Source organism: Lissotriton vulgaris, chromosome 1_1 (assembly GCF_964263255.1).
Source record: "Lissotriton vulgaris chromosome 1_1, aLisVul1.2, whole genome shotgun sequence".
Classification (NCBI taxonomy): domain Eukaryota; kingdom Metazoa; phylum Chordata; class Amphibia; order Caudata; family Salamandridae; genus Lissotriton; species Lissotriton vulgaris.
In genome coordinates this window covers 999,482,740-999,506,235 of record NC_141685.1, presented here as the reverse complement: position 1 = coordinate 999,506,235, position 23,496 = coordinate 999,482,740, and positions in this window count along the sequence as shown.

The following is a 23,496-nucleotide window of genomic DNA, read 5'->3' as shown; positions in this document are numbered from 1 at the left end:
ATGTATGACATTGTTCTGCATTCTGTCCATCAATTGTTGTTTATGCAATTATTTTATGTATACACCACTTGGTTGTCTCTTTCTAAAGAAATTCAATATAAACCAGAAACCCCTTTTGTTTACCTGTTTCACCCTTATAGTTTAGGTTTGCTACATATATTTTCACTTGGGGCGCACCTTCACGCTGTAATTAATTGTATGTATGTATGTAATTGTCACAGACTCCTTGCATAGAACTGTTTATGTAAATTTAAATAAACTGTACAAATTGATGATCATACTGAGTGAGTGCACGCGCTGCTTCTTTGTTTGGCATCCCCTACACCACCCACATTGCCATTGTGCCTTATACCTATCACCAAAGAGATAAATATTTATCCATAGGAGCCATTGTTCTTTTCCTTTACCAATAACAACAGAGAGCATTGTCAACCAAGAGTCGATATATCGAATTAACTCGGAGCTTAACAACCATCAAGTTTAAAGCGCCAGGAACTGCAATTGTTTGTAGTCGAAATTATGCTTTGGGCCTACCAAAATACCCAATCCAAGATGGCCATCACACCACTCAGTGCACACTTCGGCCATAACCCACACAAGTAAAGTGTAAGCGTTGCCCTCGTTGCGCAGTTCTAAGGCTCCCTCTTTAAAACAAGCAGTGCAGCTGGGAAATAATGCTTGCTGCAACACAGTACTCACGGCCCAGACTAGAAGTGTTTATGTCGGGCTCCGCCTCCAGCAAGCCTACTCAACTGAGACTGTCATAAAAACTTTCCAAAACAAAAAACACAGGTCCCGGTTAGTGGATGTAGAGTGTGGGAATCCGCTTGTCCCAAAGCTGTAACAAGGGACTACAAGGCCAGATGCAATTGCACTTCAGTTTAATCCAAGGTAAAACACCCACAGCCAAGAGCGTCGGGCATCCATAAGGTACAGCAAGCAACTGACCAACACCGTCAAGTACCTTGCAGATGCAGTTTGACTCCAGAACCCAGAATCCCCTTTGAACATATACATTGAAACTCGTGTATGAGCATGCACCTCAATACACAAACAACACTACACCAACACACATCCACAACCAGCTAACACAGTTATTCACCACTGAGCGAATTCTAAAAGCGCACAGGTAGCATGGCTGTTGCAAGAGGGACAAGACAATGCTAATCAACACTGATAAAGAAATTCAAGCTACTCCTGCTCCTTTTGGTCAAAGAAAAGTAATCCAATTTGTACCTAATCTTTTTTAGGCAAGCATCAATACAGTTCTCCACAATCAGGAGGATACTGTCAGTAATATGCAGGTAGTAGCATGACCAGGAACCCAAATTTTAGGAAACATTCCCCACCCCACCCCCTGCCCCACCAACCCCCTAAACATACCCCAACACCCTTCCCCAACTACCCACCCCTTATCCCACCCTAACCCAGTGCACGTGTTCACAAAATAACAACGACAGATGTAAGGCAAGGCAGGTGTCGGTCAGCAACCTAAGGTTCAGGGTCCACATCATCAATGTCATTCGGAGGGTCCAGGGTAAGCCCTCTGTAGTCCGCAAACACAGGCAATTCCAGCCCCATGAGAAAGTCTAATCCCGCCTTCCAGGCGCTGAGCGGGGGGGCACGGTCACTCTTCCAAGCCTTTGCCAGATCCCGTTTAGCCACCACCAGCCCCAGTAGCAAAAGATGTCGTTTGTAAATGTTGCCCCCAACGTTCTCCAGGACATGGAGGAGGCCCAATCTAGGTGTACGAGGGAGGTCCCACCCCAGCACCTCCGACAGGCAGTTCCAGACCCCATTCCAAAATCGGGTCAGGCCCCCACAAGACCACACCGTGTGCAAGAGCGTACCCCTTTCAGCTTCACACCTCAGGCACTCCGGAGCGGCAATGAGGCCCGCTCTCCACAATCTTTCCCTAGTGTAGTATGCCCTGTGAAGGTACTTAAACTGAATAAATCTGAGGCGGACAGCTATGGCAGCCCCACGGGGGGATTCAAGGGCCTCACGCCAGTCATCTTCATCCAAGGGGCCAACATCAGTCTCCCAGGAGGCCTTCAGTGTCAGGAGGGAAGAGGAGCAGTGCGTAACCAGGGAGCGGTATATTTGAGAGACCTTCTTGTCTCCCAGGTCCCCCATAAAAAGTTTTGCTTCAATGGGGCTAAAGTCGGGAAGTTGATCCATACCCACCAGGCTCGGGCCGAGGGCATGGCGGAACTGGAGGTACCTGAAAAATTGGGACTTGGGCATATGAAATTCGGAGCTAAGGTCCTGGAAGGATTTAAGTGTAGTCCTGGTGAGGACATGACCGAGGGAGGAAATTCCGATCGCGTCCCAGCCTCCAAAGCCTGACAGGGAAGCCAGTGCCGGAAGCAGTCCATTATTCCACAGCGGAGTCTCAGCGGTCAGTCTGCCCCACCAACCCATGCGGCGCAAAGCTTGTCTCCAAATCGCGAAGACCACCTGGGTGACCCGCAGCAGCTTCTTCCTCCGCCCGGCCGAGTATAGTAAGGTATGGAGCGTGGAACCCCCCATCAGAGAGTGCTCTAATGCATACGCCGGGTCACTATGATCGCCATACCACCACTCATTAAGCACCAGGAGGTGGGAGGCCTGGTAATAGGACAGAAGATCAGTGGAAGCTAGTTCGCCACAGTATGTGGAGAGAAAGCATGTCCGCAGTGCCACCCTGGAGGCACCCCCGGCCCACAAAAACCAGCCAAGCACTGAGTTAACACGACGGAACCACTGCGGGTCAATCCTGTACGGGTGATTCTGTAGTTGGTAGAGAAGCCGTGGCAGGGCAACCATCTTAAAAATGGCGGATCTACCATATATATTGAGGGGCATGCGTGACCAAGTCTTAACATCCATTTGGACCTTGTCCCACACCGGCTGTATGTTCCGGTCCCACGCCACCGTAGCCGAGGCCGAGAGGAAATCGCCCAGATATTTCAGGCCACCGACTGCCACTTGTAGGGTCGCGGCCCATGGGCATGTCACCGGTTCATCCCCCAGTACCCACAGGGTAGATTTGCGTGGATTGAGAAAGAGCCCCGATGCCTCGCCAAACTCCCGCATCATATCCAGCATGCGAGGGCCTGTGCGGTGGAGGTCAGTCATGAAGAAAAGGACATCGTCCGCATACAAAGCGATGCGATCTGAGCGTTCCGCCCCCCACACAAAGCCCCGATACAGTGCGTCCAGGCCCACTCGTACGGCTAGCGGCTCCATTGCCAACGCAAAAAGATAAGGGGAGAGGGGACAGCCCTGACGAGTGCCCCTGGCATTGGGGAACCTCTCGGAGACCGCCCCAGAGACGCGTACCGAGGCAGTGATGTCTGTATAGAGCAATTTCACATAGGAGATGAACACCGGTCCCAAGTTGAGAAGCGGCAGAAGGGCAAAGAGATACGTCCAGCTGACCGAATCGAACGCCCTATCAATGTCAGCGAGCAACAACGCTGCCCGATCCCCGGTCGCCCCCACTGCGTCTATCGCGGCCTGTGCACGCCGAATGTTGTGTCTCGTCGCCCGGTGTGGCATAAAACCCGCCTGGTCCGGGTGGACGAGGTTTGTAATATGCGGGAGCAGGCGGTTCGCCAGCGCTTTGGCCAGGAGTTTGGCTTCAAAATTAATCAAGGATATTGGGCGATAGGACTCGTGGCGGTTGGGGGGCCTGCCCGGTTTTTGGAAGACCACAATTTCGGCCTGATGCCAGTCCGAGGGCAGGCTACCACGCTCCCGTGCCAGTTCCAACGCCCGCCTATAGTGCGGCCCAAGCTGCAAGTGGAATTTCCTATAGAATTCGCTGGGGAACCCACTCGGTCCCGGCGCCTTACCTACGTTAAGTTGACCCAACGCATCACCCAGTTCCTCTGCCATCAGGGGAAGGTCTAAGGCTTCCCGTACCTCGTCTGAGACCGCGCGAGGAGGGACATCCATAAGGTACCCCCCAATCGCCTCGGGTGAAAGACTCTCTCGTGAGGCGTACTGTTGCGCATAGTAGCGCGTGAAGCTCGCCGCAAGAACCGCAGGGTCCGTTAGTACCGCTCCTGCCTCGTCTGTAAGCCCAGGCAAGGTGATCGGTTGCATCGTTTGCTGACAGAGCCTATGAAGCATGGTGCAGGACTTGTCTCCCCATTGGTACACCCTGCTCCGTGTAGCCAGCCACGCCTGGCGAGCCTCATCCATCAACACTGAAGCGTAGGATTGCTGCGCTTGTAGAAGCAGTCGCAGCGTCCTGTCATCACCCCCTCCCCGGTAACGCGCCTCCAGCACCCCCAACCGCTCTGCCGCTGTAACAATGCTCTCCTGTCGAATCCGGCGGGCAGAAGCACACCAAGCAATGTCGACAGCTCTCAGGGCGGGCCTCATGGCTTCCCATACCGTCACCGCGTCAACCCCCTCCGTGAGGTTGTCCTGCCAATAGTGGGCGATTGCAGTGCGCATATGCTGGGTGTAGGCCGGTCGCTGCAGATGCCACGAAGACATCCGCCACCGGAACGGTTGGCGTGCCTTGCACATGTCAATCTGTACCGCTACAGGGGAGTGGTCGAACAGCCCGCGAGGCCGGATCGCAGCCCCTTTCACCCTGTCAAGGAAGGCCCCCGGCACGAACACACAATCCAAACGTGAGAGGGAGCCATGCACTGCTGAAACATATGTGTATTCCCGCTCCCTGGCATGCAGATGCCTCCACGCGTCCACCCATCCTAGTCCGTCAATCATTGCATTCAGCCGCGTGGGCGAGGCCGCAGCCGCGACCCCTTGTACCCTCTGCCTGTCCATACTCATGTCCACAACATCATTCCAGTCACCTCCAATCACCGTCAGGGAGTGGGGAATCTCAGTCCACAAGTCAAACAGTTTCTCCGCCAGGGATCACTGCAGCGGGGGAGGGGCATACACACTGCCAAACACTAACGGTTCTGCTCCAATCTTCCCCTGCACAAACACAAACCGACCCTGGGGAACAAGCCAGTGACGCTCATGAGTATAGGACAGCCGCCTGTGAACAAGAATTGCAACCCCCCTCGAGCCCCTGGTAAACCCGGCATGGAACACCTGATGGAAGCCAAACCGCTGTAGACTCAATGCTTTAGTACCCAACATGTGTGTTTCCTGAAGGAGCATCACATCAGCCAAATCCCTTTTGCCCCAGCGTAGCACAGCCCCACGCTTAATCTTGTCCAACAGCCCCCGGACATTCCAGCTCAAAATCCGCATAGAGGCACTAGCAGGTACCGGTCGCGGGATGTCAACCATTGTCTCGATGAGCAAGTCTCTGCGACCCCCAAGACCCGACCCAGGTCTCCAACACCATATTAGCATATATCGCAAGAATCACGTGCACCCCATTCAGAACAACCCCGACCCCCTCCACCCCCCTCAACCAGCCCCGACCCCCAAACAACCAGACACCCCAGTCCCACCCCCAACCCCTATACCTCAGAGAACATTGAAGTATCTGTCGCGGCATGGGGAGCTTCAGGCCCAGAACAGAGCGCCTAAAGCCAACCATACCAATGGATCCCAACTATTCCCCCCACTAACAGGGCACGCCCCCAGGACCATCCCCCCAACCCCAAGAGGAGTAGGCAGCCCACAAACAGTGCCCCGAACCCCAATCCCACAAGCATTTGGTTCACAAGTAAGGCACAGCAGATATATACCAGCCCCCTGAGGGCCCTCAGGCCCTGCCAAAACATAGGTCTATACTGCACCAGTCAATGTCTGCTCCACCATCAAGGTCCGGTCCGCCACATTGTACAGCAATGGACCAAAGGCAATCGACAAGTGTCAATGTTGTAGAATGATCAGGATTCCTTGCCAGATTGGTCTGTGTCGGGCTGTGTGTCCCCCAAGAGGGGGTCTCGGGACAAGGACCTCCGTCGTGAGTGGGACTTACGATGACGCTTCCCTTTACCGGGTGGGTCGCTCCTTTCTTGGGATGAGCTGCGCGAGGGCCCGGAGCTCAGCCCCGGCTGGGCGTTCGGTCGGATCTTGACCGTCTCATCCATCCACTGGAAGACGGCCTCCGGAGAGTCGAAGAAATGAGTCCTGGAATTGAAGATCACCCGGAGACGGGCCGGATAGAGCAGCGAGTACTGGATTTTTAGGCCGCGCAATTTGGCCTTCGCCGCCAGGAAGGAGTGTTGCTGCTGCTGGACCTGCTTGGTGTAGTCCGGGAAAACCATAATTTTGTGGTTGTCGAACAGCAAAGTTTCTTTGAGCTGTGCTTCCCGGAGTATGGCATCTCTGTCATGAAAGTTCAGGATTTTGGCGATGATTGGGCGAGGCCGTTCCCCCGCCGGTGGTTTCTGCGTCAGGGCTCTGTGTGCGCGCTCCACCACAAAGCAGCGCGACAGGGTGTCCGGGGGAAGCCAGCCCTCCAACCATCGTGCCAGGAAGGCATCCATGGGTCCCTTCTCGCAATCCTCTGGAAAACCGACAAAGCGCAAGTTATTCCGTCGCGCCCGCCCCTCCGCATCCTCTACGCGAAGCGCCAGGCCCTTCTGAATCCGCTCCATGTCCGCCACCTTCTTCTTAAGGGTGCCAACGTCGCCTTCCACTTCTGTGACCCTGGTCTCCGTGATGCGGGCGACCGCGTAGCGGAGATCTTGACGCAGCAGCATCACATCGGCACTGACCGCGCCAATCTTCGCATCCAACATGTCGCGGGACTGCGTGATGGCCGCCATTAGGGCCGCGTTGTCCGGTCCAGCGCCCTGGCCACCCCCGGCAGTCCCGGCGCCTCCTCCGGGGCCAGTGAACTTATCGATAGTCCCTTGCTTGGTGGCACCCGTGCCACCCCCGCCTCTAGTCATGGCGCTGGCAATTGCGGCGGGGCGACACACACCCGGATAGGAGTCCTCGACACCACACACCTAGATTGTCCGCCACTCAGGCCCAGACCAGGGCATCAGGGTCTCGCCAGGCACTGCGCTTCACCCACCTGCCACCAGCACGCCAATTTACAACAAGCAGGCACACCGGGTGGGACACCGGGTTCCAGCAGCAGAAGCAGCAGCCAGCTCAGCACCCTACCGTCCCAGGGCCCGGCCGATCCACGCCAGCCGTCTCCGACGTCCCCAGGCCGCCGGGCACCTCGCCGCCGCCGATGAGCAGGCACAATGGGGGCCCGAGGCCACGGCACCCAGGCAAGGCCGCTCCTCCAGGGCGTAGCAGCCGCCAATCTCGGGCCCAGAGTCAAGGGGGCTAGAAGGGCGCCTACGCGCCGCCGTCCACACCGCCGAGTCGGCAGAACCCGAGGGTACGGCCAATCCGCCGGATCAGTACCCCCGGGGCCCCGCCACAGGGCCGCTGCTGTCCACAAACCGGGCTGGGTGCCTCCCTTCCCCCAACGGCTGGGCACCGTCGGCTCCGCTATCTCACCGCCACCGGTAGTCCGGCGGGATCAGAATCTCCTCCGGGTCCCCGGAGTCTTCTCGTAGGGTCACCGCCCCGTGACCCCCAGCAGCTCCGCCGGGTGTACCAGCGGCAGGGTGCTCCGTCGTTCCTCCTCCGGCGACCCAGTGGCAGTCAAGCGGGCTCGGCCGCATGCAGACCGCCTGGCGCCCAGAGCCAGCCGGCGGGCGGGGTAAAAATTGAGATCCCGGCTCACCACGCGGTGAGCAGGCCCGGCGGGCGCCGGCACCAACAGCCGCTCCAGGCACGATCCGGGGCCCCAGCAACCACACCAACGGGCGCCCCCGGTCTCCAGCAGTCTCCACAACCTCTGCAAGGGGAGTGAAGGGTTCGGGGCCAGGATAATTAGGCGGATAAGTAGTGGGCTGGCAGGAGCTCTACAGAGCCACGTCCGCCATCTTCGCCCTCGAAGCCACGCCCCGTACCTAATCTTAATTTAATCCAGTCCCGCTACAATGCACATTCCTCTGTTGCTTACCACCTCGGTTTGCTATTTATTTGCCTAAATACCTACACATATAGGGGCCTTTTCTGGAGAAGACAACCTCACTAGCCCACAAAAGTCAACTACCACATCACAGATAGGTAGAAAGGCACTCCATCCTCCTAAAGGATAGCATTCCGGGTCACAAATCTAGGTTTCTACGGTGAGCCTTATTGGAGGTATCAATTGCAGCAGTACATGATAACCCGCAGAGGCAGTGTTTCTCCATCCATTAGAGGGGCTATCCAGCGAATGATGTCAGAATAGGAATTATAACCCAAATAGATGTCACCCAACAAAGAAACATTCCAGACAATTGTTTCTGATAATAATTAATAATGCAAGATTGGGTAAAATGGTAAGCTTTCTTCTTTTCACTGGGTGGCTCTTCGAAGCCTTCACATGAAGGATAGCAAAAACACAACACTTAGAGATGTTTAAAGAATGGGCACAATGGGCAATTGCCCATGGTCCCTATCTTCCAAGGGCCCCATTCCCTGGAAAAGTAATTTGTCTCTCTATATCACCTCTATTAATCTAGCTCAAATTATGTTCCTCCCTCTCCCTGCCTACCTCTATCCCAGATTCTGTTTCTGTCTACCAGTTTCACTTTAAGGATTTTGGGACCCAAGCCAAGACACATTTAGGCTATTTATGTTTTTATGTGACCCTTTTTCTGAAAATGTAACTTATGATTCCTTATTCTTTGGCATTGTGTGTGCTTGAATTAACAGACAATAGTAATAAAATGCATAGTCATTGCAAACAGGGGGACCCCAATAGTACCTTCACCATGGCCACAAAAATCCTTAAGTTGACACTGCCACATCTCTCTGATTAGACCCTCTTGGCAATTGTCATTTGTAGAAGCCCAGAACAGCTCTTCAAGCCCCGGCTACCAGCAGCCTTAAACTGCAGGAGAGCGCAACCCACTTCTAAGACAAGGACTTCAGCTCATGTTCTATACCACTCACATTCAAAAAAGGGTAATCCCTGCAGGGCGGGAAGGCCCCCCTACCTGTGGCGGCTGGCTCAAGGGTGGCAGGGCGGGCACGGGGGGTCTAGGGGGTGTCATGCAAGGGTGGGGGGTTATGGATCGGAATACATTTTTTTTTTACTTACCTTGAGGCGGGTCCCGCGTCTTCTCTGCTCCTGCTCTCCTGCCTCCAACTCTGACAGGAACAGAAAGCAGGCAGCCAGGCTCCCCCCCCCTAAGTCAATCACAATGCTGCAATGTAGCGTTTTGATTGCTCTGAGCACCATAATGTGGCACTCAGCCAAGGGCTGTAGGGTTGGGAATGTTCTCTATGCAGGCTGCATTGCGAGAAGGGGAAAGTGTCCATGACTGGTTTGGGTGGCCTGAGAGGTCTGGCAAAACATTCATTGTGCGCTTAGGAGTGGGCAAACAACTCCTCCCCTGCTCCAAGAACAGAGCAGCCCCGCCCACCTACCCACCCGCAAGCAGCAGGAAGCAGCCTTAAATGGTAATAATGCAAAGTTATTATCATTTAATGTTTCTGCTTCCCACTGTTTAAAAGCAGTGCTGCGACGCCCCTGCCCTACCCTTCAAAGAGCCCCCCACCCCTTCAGAGAGACACTGTTCAGCCCAAACCCAACGTTTAACTGTGAGATATTAGGGACTCAGTGGCCCCACCAGTGCATTATGCACAATGGCCCCATCATTTTGCATTACGCCACTGATTCAAAAAAGCCATGTCACTCAGAACTCAGCCCTCAGGTCACCCTCCATGCAAGAAGTATGTACGAATAGAAAGAGACGTTATGGGAAAATGCTGAGTAAGTGTCGCTATGCACGGGACTGAGGCATCCCTTCCAGGCCACGCTTTCTAAAAATGATATAATGTATGAGAGAGTGACTCACCCAAAACTATTCTGAGCATAAATGCTCTGCTTCCTTTTCTGATTGAGACACCATCAATGCCAATACATCCTCAAATAATATTTTGTTTACACTCCTACCCTGTGGACAATTTGAATGGAAATGGCCTATCAAGTGCAATTATTGCAACCCAAAACCGACCACATTGCAATGGAAGGCGACTGCAGAAGCCTGTCTACGGTGGCCTTCACACATCACATGAAGTCATCAACATACATCAAAGGGATCTTCAACAGATGGGCCGTGAGATCAGCTGAAGTGTGTGATTCATTTCAGGCTGGTGCTCTCACCACTTGTAATTGTAATTGTATTTGCATTTATATAGCGCTTACTACCCCTGACGAGGCATCAAAGCGCTTTTTCGGCGAGTAGCACTCTACTCCGAGACCCATAGAAGAATTAGTGTTGAATTATTATAGTGAAACAAGCAAGTACATTTTAGGTGGTGGATAGGTTAGTCAGTTATTTTGCTTCGGAAGGATAGCAGAAGGATAAAAGAGGGGGAAAAAAAGGTTTGTATTTATATAGCGCTTGTTACCCCTGATGGGGTGTTGAACCACGCTACTCCGGAAACCCATAAAGGATTAATGCTGAATTAGTATGATGAAATATGAAAGTAATTTGAGTGCTGGATATTAGTCAGTTATTTGGAGTGAAAAGGATAGCGGAAAAACAAATGGGAAGAAAGGTTTGCATTCATGAAACACTTGTTACCCCTGATGGGTTTTGAAGCACTTTTCTGGCGAATAGGACGCTACTCCAAAACCATAAAGGATTATTGTTGAAAATTAGTATAGTGAAATATGAAGTAATTTGAGTGGAGGATATGTTATTCAGTTATTTGGATAGAGAAGGGTAGGTTTCGGGATAGAAGAGGGAAAGAGGTTTGAATTTATACAGCGCTTGCTACCCCTTGATGGGGGTTTGAAGCGATTTATTAGCGAGTAGCACGCTACTCTGGAACCCATAAGGATTACTGGTGAATTAGTATGGGGAAACATGAAACTAATTTGAGTGATAGATATGATAGTCAGTTATTTGGATTGAGAAGTGTTGGGGAGGGGTAGAAAAGGGAAAAAGGTTAGCATTTATATAGCACTGGTAACCCTGATGGGGTGTTTAAACGCTTTATTGGCGAGTAGCACGCTACTCTGGATCCCATAAAGGATTGGTGGTGAATTAGTATAGTGGAACATGGAATTTGAGAAGTGAACATGTTAGTCTGTTATTTGGATTGAAAAGGATAGTGGAAGGACAGAATAGTGAAATACTTTTTTTTTTAGGTCATAGCAGTAGGAGGAGGCTTTTGGATGAGTAAGAAGGGGTTTTTGAGCAGACGAGTCAGAGGGAATAGTTTAGAAAGGTTTTGTTTTAGGGGATCGGTATAGTAAAAGAGGTGTTGGATGATGCAAGGAGGGGTAGCGTAGGAGAGAGTCTAGAAAGGGTTATTTTGGGGATCGTAGTAGTGGTATGGGGTTTGGGCAAAATGAGAGAGTGGATGTAGAGGATATATTGATAGATGTATAGAGATAGGGTAGTGCATTGGAAAGAATAGTGGAAAGAAGTTTGAGATGAGTCCGAAGGTTGGGCTAGAGGATATATTGAGAGAAGTATAGGCTGAGAAATAGGGTAGTGCATTTGGAAATGCTAAATTAGAAGAAAGTGATAAATATTTAGATCTATAAGTACATTGAAAGTATGTAGATGCCTAAAGGAGATAAGTATAAGTAGATTGAAGATATTGATAGAGGTACAGGATGAGAAATAGGGTAGTGAATTGGATATGCTTTTTCACAGTATATTTTTTAGCGAAATGTGCCCTTGCATCAAATATTGACATAAGAATGCATTTTGCCCTAATATTTAGCTCTAAATAAGAGTTCTGCATTTCACATAATTATGCATAATTACAATTAATTTTCCTGAAATTTCACTTAATTACACCAAAACATATTACATGCATCTAATTTTTATTTTTGTTCACAAAGCTATGATCACTTATTATCAGTGGAAAGGAATAGAAAGGATGGATGGCCTCTGGTTTCATGCCTCTGATACTTTAGAGTACAGTAAACATACTTTGAGGAGTTTTTAAAGGTGACTCGCGCTATTGGTTACTAGGTTTTGCATCAATCATCGGTATGTGGGGATCTTCAACGTGCTCTGTGTGACATTTTTGGGCCAGGTATGCCTGGCCTTGTGTGCAACATGAAAACAGTTACACAGTCCTATTCTTCTTCTTCCTTTTGTGCTCTACTGTGTATAAGTCTAGGAAATTGTGCGGATTCTGGAAATTAGAAGAAAGATTAACTTGATAAACCTTGCCTCTTGTATTACCAAGGACCGATTAATCTTTGTGTTATCCAATGTATCACTAAACAAAAATACTTGAGTCAGTACATAGACTTGTGAAGTTTCCTAAGACGGTAAACAGCCATTGCAACGTGGCTGTTACTCCGCAAGTCATTACATCGCATGCGTAACAACGCGTAGCCATTACTATGCATACCATTACATCGCATGCACTTTTACAATGTACATCGTTGTGAGGAAGCTGAGGCTGTTCCGTTTCCTCACAAGAACGTGCACCGCCCCTCAGACGGCGCTGGAACCAGGAGACAGGAACAAAGAAGAGAGAGGTAAGGGGGTTTGCGCTTGGGGTGGGCGTTAGTTTTTTAGGGTTTAGGGTAGTGTCGAAGCAGTGTTGTAACGTTTGTGTAGTGTAGGGTAGTGTTTTCGGATTAAGGGTCTTGTTGGGGGGGGGTTGTGTAGGGTAGTGTTAGAGTGTAGGGACCGGACTGGGGGAAGGGGAAGGGTAGTGATGGGGTAGTGTTTTAGGGTTGAGGGTAGTGCTGTGGTGTTTGTGTAGTGTAGGGTTGTGTTTTAGGTTTTAGGGTAGTGTTGGGGGGTCATGCAGGGTCGTGTTTGAGTGTAGGGACCGGACTGGGGGTAGGAGGAGGGTCGTGCTGGGGGTAGTGTTTTAGGGTTTAGGGTAGTGTTGTGGTGTTTGTGTAGTGTGGGGTAGTTTTTTAGGTTTTAGGGTAGTGTGGGGGGTCATACAGAGTAGTGTTTGAGTGTAGAGACTGGACTGGGGGAAGGTTGAGGGTCGTGCTGGGGGTAGTGTTTTAGGGTTTAGGGTAGTGCTGTGGTGTTTGTGTAGTGTAGGCTTGTGTTTTAGGTTTTAGGGTAGTGTTGGGGGGTCATGCAGGGTAGTGTTTGAGTGTAGGGACCGGACTGGGGATAGGGGGAGGGTCATGCTGGGTTTAGTGTTTTAGGGTTTAGGGTAGTGTTGTGGTGTTTGTGCAGTGTAGGATAGCGTTTTAGGATTTAGGGTAGTGTCAGGGGCAGTGCAGGGTAGTGTAGTGGTATTGTAGGGAGAGGACTGGAGGTCGGGGAGGGTCGGGCAGTGGTACTACATTAGGGTTTAGGGTAGGGTAAGGTAGGGTGGAGTCACTTACCTTGCAAACGTTTAACATGCGTATACCTTTACCATGCATGCCTTTGCGTTGTAATGGCATGTGTGGTAAAGGTATACTCATGGTAACATTTTGCATTGTAATGGTATGTCGTTGTAATTGACATCCCGTAGCCCGCGTTGTAATGGCATGCGTGGTATTGCTATGCGATGTAATGAGTCATATTCCCCTAAGACTATTGCTGTGACAATGAGAAGTATGCGTACGCTCATTAACTCCCCGCTGCCTTGAGTTCAAAATTCAGTCCAGGTGACTTGAGTTCAAAACTGGGGTCCGCCATGTTTAGTGAAGTGACTGGTTCATGCTCAGGTATGGATGGCGCTGTTATATGCCATGGTCTGTCCGCAAACCGCCATTGGACATGGCCATTATAGGTTTATGGTCTGCCTGGTACGGCAAGTGAGAGCTTCAGCTTGGTGTCTTGACTTGAGTTCAGTAGCTGCTCAGGATAATAGACTGAGGTCTGGGGAGACTGGAATCCCCCCTTGCTGCACTCCCCAATGACCACGTGGTCACACGCGCAGCACGTCGCCCTCTCCCAGGACGGCTGCAAGTTCCACTTTCGCTGAAAGAACTTCTCATATACATGTTTTCGATGGGTTGAGTTGATTGAATGAGGAAGGCTAACAAAAGTTCACACTCAAACCCCTTGGTCACAGTGACACTAAAGGAAGGTAACAGTGCAAGCCACAGAGGAAGTACGTGAGCAGGAAATGATCAAATGATGCAAATTAAAAAACAATGTACGCATGACTTCACGTGAGAAATCGCTTACAGGACGGGCCGCTGGAATTAGGAGATTTTGCAGTGACCGTGTTTTTCCACATAATTATGGATTTGCCTCACTTGCCACATAATACATCGCCTTCTGCTAAATTTGCAGATATTAACAAATAAAATCGTTTTTAAAGCAAAATAACTTTCTAAAACCACTGCCACAAGTTTCACCGGGCAGCGGCAGCCCCTTAGTAGAGGTTAACTCATCACTTTTCAGTTCCTGGATGCTCTATTTAGGTATTAATCTGTGGCTATTAAGATTAAACCTTTCTCCAAACAGTTCTAACAGGTGCAAAAACGGCAATATAATGAAATAATAATGCAGGAAAATGTGCCACGCTGGGCTGAATTATTTTATTTTTCTTGAGACATAATTAATCCAACACTGTGCTTAATGTGGTCCTCTCTTGCCCTATAAATCAAGTGATGCTACTAATAGGTCGGAAAGATGGGCAGATAATTACACCTCCATCTTTAGTGGTCCACCTCTTACATTCTTCAAAGTGAAGGGAGAGATGCAGGCATGGCTTCCTTCACTCTCAGAGTGCTGCACTGAGAGAGTCCATGTTGGTTACAGTACCGAGATATCAATGCCCAGCCCCGTCTCACAAATACACATGAGTTCTACCGGAAAAGCACTGTATCATCACCTATAGAACCACCTGATCCGACATTGTGACTTATATATTGAACGCACACCAGAAGAATGGTTTAGTGCTACACTGGGTGGAAGGGCAAGCCGCGTTGAAAGGCCAATTTTTGTTTGCTTACTCCAGGAATCAAGCGTTTTACCTCTCTTAAGAAACTGTTTTGTATGGAATAACTCTGGCATAACAAGATCCAGAGGTGGGTGGCCAGGACAAAGAAGGAGTGCCACCCTCGCTCACCTTCTTGAAGGCCCGAGGCTACCTGAAACTGGCAGTGGAGGCTCTCGCTAGGGGTACTATTCCACCGTGAGCAACTTCAGCCCAGTCAGCTCAGCAAAAAGTTTTATGGTGGCCCTTGTTTGCTAAAGGGAGACATTGTTGGGTCCAAAGGGCCAGATAAACCTGGGGCTGCTGCTTGAGCCTTAGAGAAAAGATAAATCACCAAATTCTACAGTCAGCAGAACTAAGTAAGACAAACACACAGGTGGCTTATTTAGTCCACCTGACAAAGCAATAACTGTAGACACCTGCAGGGGGCAGGCCAGGTATGGTAAGATATGTCTGTGGAGCACGGGGGATGGAGACCACCTTCCTGAATGGTGGATAAGATAGTGGGTATCTCTGATCGAGCCCTTCATAGCTACACCAAAGTTTATTACCATTGGAGTATTGGCGAGGTGGCAGACAACGAGATCAGTGGTTTAATTGATGCGTGTTAAGATATTGATGAAAGTAAAACAGTCCCTTTCAGATAATGTGATTTGTGTTCCTTCACACCTCCCATTGGGCTTTCTATGGTCAAAGACTGCTGTTGGTGCAAGAACTTCACCCATTTCAACCGTGGAGGTATCTTCATTCCTCAGATGCCATCAGACCAAGTTTCCAGGAAGTCCATTAGGTTGTCCGTTCCATCTCACTCGTAAGTGCTCCCTATGGGGCAGCCTTGGCTTCTCCATGTGTGATATCCCCCACTACTGAAGTGCCAGGAGGAGATTAAGCTAAATCTCTTTACTAGTTAACCTTGTATTTAGCACCCACCCACAATTTATGGAGGAACTACCCAAGCAGAAATTAGTCACCCATAAGTGGCATATAAAATAACAACATAATTTTATATATCATAGATGGAATTGAAGTAGATGAAGGCAATAGTGTTGGTGTTTGTATAGTGAGAAGGTTTGAATTCTTTTGTGGTTATATTTTACTGCATTTAGCATATTTATGCTTTTTTTAATTAATGAATTATATATAAAAATGGAAAAATATATACATGTGATAAAGCATAATTTCTATACATGTGGTATGCATGTTAGTTTTAACAACGGGCTCATGTTAATATTTGAAAAAGTATTATTTCAGATTGAATTAAATGTTGTTATTTCTGCAAAACCTGATGGGGCAATGTTTTAAAAAAAATATTTTAGACCCAATATTCATGTCAGACAATATTTTTGTTATCCACATTTTGACATATAACCCTCTAGGAGTTTTGAAAGCGCTATCTAAATAGAAATATAATACAATACAATACCCCTTTCTAGGGTTGTAGCTGAAACAGACTGTATTTTTCTCACTCTTTTCATCTTCAATGAATGTATTCCCACAAATGTTAAAGGCTGTGGCATTCATACTAGAAAATAATAGAATAAGCAGGGTTTGGTATGTGGCCCAGTGGGTGTTCTCTCCCATAAGGCGAATATTGGCCTTCAGTAGAAAATTTGGATGGAACACTACATTCAGAACATGGCCCTCCATTAGGAACTTAAACTGAAGACACCATTCTTGTTCAGGTTCCCCATGTATTGCATGATGGATGGGACCTCTTTAGCTAGGTTTGCTCTCGTGAATGCCGCCCTGATTCTAAGGAACCCGTAAAATTCAATGTCTGGTAGATTGTGTAAGTGTTTTAAGGTGTCGAATGTTAGTGGCGTGTCGCTCTTTTCTAATTGTATGGGGAGCAGCGGTCAAAACAATCCTAACGAACTGGAAGTACACAGGGAAGGCGTCCTTCAAAAGCTGGGTCAATTGGGTCACCTTCCTCAGGGGGGCGGACAACATCACAGCAAAGTGCTCACCCAACCACACAGCAAGAGGCGAGATGTGGGCTTCCCTAGACAAGCACCTGGGTCCACACAAACCCCGTTAGGCTGCCCGCCATTAGTGACCGCAGGTCCTGGAGGCCCGTCGGACAACGACCCCCCTATCGATCGCAGATCAGTTGTACATCCGACCATTCATGTCTGTCGTCACGTCTACTGTAACCCCAACGGCGTCTGAAACTTACCTGTATTGCCCTCATTGTATCGGTACTGTACTGTATATACAATAACCTTCTAATAAAATCCTTTGAAATAAAAAAACTGAAGACACCATTATTGTTGACTGAAAAAAAGCGATGTCAAAATATCAAGCAGAGAACCAGAAACTGGAATGTTCCTGTGAAAATAATTGCTGCATAGAAACCTACATTGCGGGACATTGAGATGTGGCCAGAATCAATTAATTGAGTTTGTTGGCTACGAAGTGAACTTCTGTATAATTATGAGCAGTCCAGCAGGACTAAGGAATGATTCATGCAAGATGGATGGCTTTAGTCACTTTCCTAATCTCTGCTGTGTAAGTAAACACATTCAGACGACGCCTTCGGATCCGGAATAAGTCACCGCTAATTTAAATTACAGAAGGAGATGTTTCGGATTACTTAGCACTGCATTAGATTACAGGAGGTTACAAACGATTACACACATTTTGTAACTCTGCATTACATTGCAGAAGGAAAATACTGATTCTTTTACCTTGCATCACAGTAGGAGTTAACTATGACTAATGCACCATGCAGTAGCTTAAAGAAGTCGATTTCACCAGTTACTGTACACGATTTTGTTGAGGAAAATGATAGAAGATTACATTGAATAACTGAGCCTGTATTCGGTTACAGATGGAGAACAATCCAATTACCTCCTCTTGCATTAGAGTCCTGGTGAATGCTCGTTGTTTATCCTACCTTTGGGTACAGAGATAATTATAAATATGTCACTTTGGATTAAATTACAAAAAGAATATAATCAGTATAATAACCTGATTAGTTGACACAAAGAAATACTGATTGGTTTGCCATGAATCAGATCTCAGAAGAATATATTTATAATTGTTCAACGTGAACTGGATAAAAAAGTACTACATTGGTTACAGAAAATTAAATAGAATAATCACTTCGCCCTTTTCTAGAGTACACAGGATTACATGCATTATTTGCCATTCACTAGTGTGGAAAGGAGTTCACTCTAATGACCTCTTCCTGCATCAAATTATACAAGAAGATCACATAAAATCACACTGATTACTTAATTTTGATTTAGAAAGAAATTACTCTGATTATTCTATTAGATTATAGGCTAAGATTACAGAAGAGAATAATTGAATACTGACTATGTTTTCTATGCTTGACGTAGAATACAGATTACCTCCTCCCTCCAGCAGTAGATTACTGACAGTGAATACTGATTACTTTACATTAGATAATATCACAGTGGGAAATATGGTTACATTACTCTGCATTACAGAAGGAAAACACTAATTGATATACCCTGATTTAGATTAAAGAAGAAAAATAATAATTACTTTAATTTGATTAGGTTAGCTAGCTCTATTAGTTCACATTCCAATGAATTACAAGACTACATGGATTACCGCTCCCTAAATAAGAATAGAGAACAAGCACACTAAGTACCTTACCTTGCATTGGGAGTGCAAAAAATAAACATATTCTCTGCTTGTCATTGTAAACTACTAAAATAGAGCAGAAGAAAAGCAATGTTCAGTTTTCATTGCTTTAAACAGCTGCTTCAATTTTGATCCATGACCTGATCTGCCTTTCACCTCGCCTGCTGGCTTTGGCACCAGGCACTGTGACGTCAGAACTCAACTGTAATAAATTATAATAATCAAGTTCTGACATCTTTTCTTTATAGTCACCGATTATAAAACACCAGAAATTGACGTTTATACAGGGATTACAGAATCCCTTGTATTTTAATACAGATTGCATATACCTGCATTATATTACAGTAGTGGAAAAAGACAATTACATCACTCTTTGATTATTAGGACAGGAAATACTGATTACTCAACATCACATACGTTTAGGGCAGAAATTGCAAACGATCACACTAATCTCTTCACTCCGCATTAGATTATACAGTAGAATATTTATTGAAAACTTTATCACGTTTAAGATTATAGAAGAGAAATACAAAGCATTACATGGTTTGCTTTACTCTGCGTTCAATACTTAATGCATCATGAGATTACAGAAGGAGATGACTATGATTACTTCATTGTACGCTAGATTATAGGCGACTGCAATGATTACTTCACCCAAAACATGAGTAACCCTGCATGGAAATGGTTTGTTCGGTCTCACAAGTCTTGAAAAATTACTCACACAAAAAGAAGTTCAAAACGTTAATTCAGGAAAGTTGGCATTTCCTATCTTTAGGAGGGTGAACGAATGCGCTCATAGTATCCCCGCCATATATGTATTTTCGCAAATTTGGCCCATATTAATAAATTAGAGTTGTCCTGGGTTTCTGTTCGCTGATTGCATTTCCCTGCATAGAGACACTCATACTCAGTTGCAGGATGCTCTTTTCTCTCCTTGTTAATCCCTCCATTGAGTCCTTCTCCTCTTCACAAAATATCCCCCTACCTTCATGTTACTGTCTCCATCATGTGCTCATGTCACGTGCCTCTCATCTGTAAACGCCCTCGTGCACTGTATTGCTCTTGTCATCATGTGCTTCCTGCTACAAACCCATAACTCGCTGAGCTGCTCTATGCTTCCTCAAAAACCACTATGCCCCGTGCTTCGTGCTGCTCGCTCCTTTGTGCTCTTCCCACCAGCCAAACACTTTAGCACTATGTGTTTCTCTCTCCCTTATGTGCTTTTCCCAATAAAACGTCAGTGCTCTGTGTTGCTCTCTCTCTGTTATGCGTCCTCCCTATCTCTCACATTCAATGTTGTTCTCTTTCTCTCATGTACTTCTTCCACCCGAAAAACACCCCTCACTCAGTGTTGCTCTCTTCCTCTCTGCCTTGTGTGCTTTCCCTCCCTGCCAACTCCCCTCCTCCCCGTGCTGCGTGTTGCTCTCTCCCTTGTGTGCATCTCCACCTGATCCCAGCTGCCCACACTCAGTATTACTCTCTCCCACATGTGTTACCCCGCTGCACCCCCTGCAATCTTTGGTGGTCTCTATATCTTGTGCTTACACCACCCCCTGGACTCTGTGTTGCTCTCTCCTTTGTGTGCTTTCCCCCACACAAACCCTCCCCTGCCCCCAAACAGTATTGGCAAATTCAAGGTCCAAAAGTTAAAAGCTACTAGCTGTGCCAATGCTTGATTCTTTTATGTAGGCAGTGCAGCCGGGGTGTGGCTACGGCTCGTGATATAAGGAAGGTAATGTAGGCTCCTAGGGCCCAATTGCACTGTACTGTATTGCACTTGCATCATTAGAGCACTTCACACCCCTGACGAGATCTCAACAGCTGCCCCTTGCCTTTGACGCATTGCCATAGCAGGAAGAGAAATGAAGGGTTGTTTCTGTAAGGAGACAGTCAGGCCGGCAGATTGACTAAGTGGCTGGTGAGACTCGTTGATCGCACTGGGATCTGTTTTAGTGTTAATACTAGCGTTGGAAAATATTTTTGCACCTCTATACACATACTGAGTACACAGCAGTCCGATAGTGATGTTAGCACTTATGGGGTATCCATGGCGACCATCTGGCCCTTTGCCACATCTCCCTCTCACTTAGACTGCGGTGTTTACGCAGCACCATAAACAGGCCATCAGCTCCTGGAAGTCCCAGCCTGCTCCAGGCCAGGAGCTGGGCTTCCCCCACAGTCAGCAGAAAGGCCTCAACTGTCAGACAGACAGCTGGCCTATCACTCACCCCCTCCCCTATCACAGAGGCCCTCCTCTTCCAGGCAGAGGAACCAAATATTTATCAGACACCACAGCTGGGAGCTCTCTGCGAGTCTGGAAACATGGCTCATAGGAGGCTGGAGAGGACACGGCTGCGCCCCCGGATGCTGCATCCAAGGTCACTGCTGAGTCTGGAAGAGAACCGGACCGTCACACTTCCAGTCTACCTAGGTGTGACGTGGGTATGTTTGGAGTGTGCTGGTGTGTGACATTTCCTGGTCTTGCGTGACACTACGAGTGACATTTTATGGCAAAGTTAGTCCTTCAACGCAGCAGAGAAATTTTAACTCACCAGTACTAGGAGTTTTCCTCAGGGCTATAGCCACTGTGGCACTGCCCCATAGAGGGCGACTGGCCTTAACACCAGAAAGAATTATCAAAGCTGAACGTCATAGTTGCCCCTCACATCATCAGAACTCTGTGGCCAGCAATATCCCCCTGAAGCCTGATTGCCACCCTCAACTACCCAGAAAAACCATGGGCACAGTCCTCTCCCTGAAGGCCGCTAACCCTTGCATTGCTGTTAATCCAATGACGACGTCATCATACAGAGAGGTATTTCTAAAAGCCTAGAAAAAGTAGAATTACGAATGGTGTGGTATGTTCCTGTGTTGGGAACTAACAATATTGTATTTATTTTTTAACTTTGAAACATAATTCACAAGGAATGGAAAGGGTCACGGCTCCCTAATGTACCCAAAGCATCCTTCACTAGACCTTTACGCAGAAACATTAGCATCGTTCAGGTGTGAACAGTTCATCCAGTCCAGCTTCAAACAACCATTGCATATTGGTACCTGAAGTCCTGTATGTAAAATGATAAGAGCAGACCTACCAAAAGTACCGAAATGCAAGAAAAACAAAAAAAGACTTACTCCTGGCATTTGTCATGCTAATAAGAGAACTTTTTCAAATTATTGATGTTTTTTAATTGAAGGAGGATCCATTTATTTTCATTTCACTTTATTTTCTAGTATTTAAATGGAGGGCATGCATATAATTAAGAAAAGCTGATCATGTGCACACACACAACTGCCAATTATATTCTACTCAGTGTATAAAAATTGAATCTATTTTAAATACTTAAGTGTGCAAATTAATGAAGGTTAAAACGCTCTGCTCAGCATAGGCTCAGACAGCTGGGTTAGAGCAAGCCAAAGCCTCCAGAGCTCTGTGGGGCATTGAGTGAAGTCGCTCCCTCCAATCATGCTGCATGAGAGCAGTGCCCTGATTGGTCTAGGGAGTTGCTGCTTCCAATTATAGTGAAGAGAAGAGGACAGGAGGATGTTGCTGTGCGTTCAGGTAAGTTTATTTTATTTTGCGCATGCCTAACCACCCCACCCAGATGGCAGTCGCCACTGCTGCTACGATAATCAGTCACACTTGGTGCTTCTATACTATGCAGCCACCCATTGCTTGTCAGTTTGCCATCCCAGCTTTGTGACAATGTGCTTCCAGTTTAGAGATGATCATGCAGCCCCTTGCAGAGCGGAAGGTGGGGGCAGTGATGGCATCCACAGGCTGGAGGGAAATTCTACATCAGACACAAGGAACCTGCCTCAAACCATGGCCGGACTTAAATCCCTCTAGGCACTTCCCCGGTGTGCTGGAACCCTTGGAGAAGGGCTTTAAATGGGCCGGTACTGTCCGGTACTGAGTACCGGCACTTTTTCATTTTGATAGGAAGAGGACCTGCACTTAACGTAGTACGTTTAATTGGAGAGTACAGGCACTTATCAGAAACAAGCAGTTACTCTGGGACACTGTACCTGCCCTTCTATTTTTCCATTTCAAGCACTTCCTTGGAGTCTGTTTCTGGAAATCCCAGGGCCACATACGGTGCCTCTGTCAGTTTAACTGGTTCCCTGTGGTTAATTGCAACAGGCATAGGAGGACTCAAGTGAGAGAGAGGGAGGTGGACAAGGAGAGAAAGTAATCAGAGAAGAGAGAGAGAGAGAGAGAGAGAGAGAGAGAGAGAGAGAGAGAGAGAGGAGAGAAAATGGATGGAAAGACAGAGAGCTAGGAGACTAAGGGAGTAGGGATGTGATTAGAGCAAGTTTGCAAGGTCTGCTTTTGGTCCCCAAGTCCGGCCCTGCTTTAAACTATGAAAGGTGGAGACCTAGAACTCTACCTGATCGAGCTGAGGGCACGTTGTGGTGGAGGCTCTGAGGTGAGAGCCTATTGCATGAGCAGCCTACCAGTTCTCTGTCAGTGATCTCCACAGCACAAAACCAGGGCGGCAGTGATGCCGTCTCACACGTGGCACAGGAGGCTCTCCAAGGGAACAGAGTCCCACAATCCAGTGCACAGGGACATGGAGAATGGCATGATCTCAAAGGAGCAGCGAGAGATTTTCAAACTAGTCCTACTGATTGGCTGCATGTAGCTTGTGGGCGGGGCAAATTCTCAGAGGCACAGAGAGAGAGATTTAACCCCTTCGATGCTGATGACGAGCTTAGCTCGTCATCAGCCACGGGGGGCGTGTGCGGATGACGAGCTGAGCTCGCCATCTAACACGGCTTTTAGAAAAAAGCCGCGTAGCGGAAAAATAACCGCCGCAGCGATGCGGTTAACAATACACTTCTGCACTGTTTACTGAGCAAAGGTGATATGTAATGCATAAAATATTATAATATGCATTAATCTTTTTTTTTAGTTAAATGATTTTTATTAAGGAAAAAACCACAGAAAATGCAAAAAACATTAACGGCCAGATTCATCAATGTCCCGATTTGCGAGTCCTTAATAGCGATTATAAAGGAATCGCTATTAAGGACTTGCAAATCGGGATTCATGTAGAA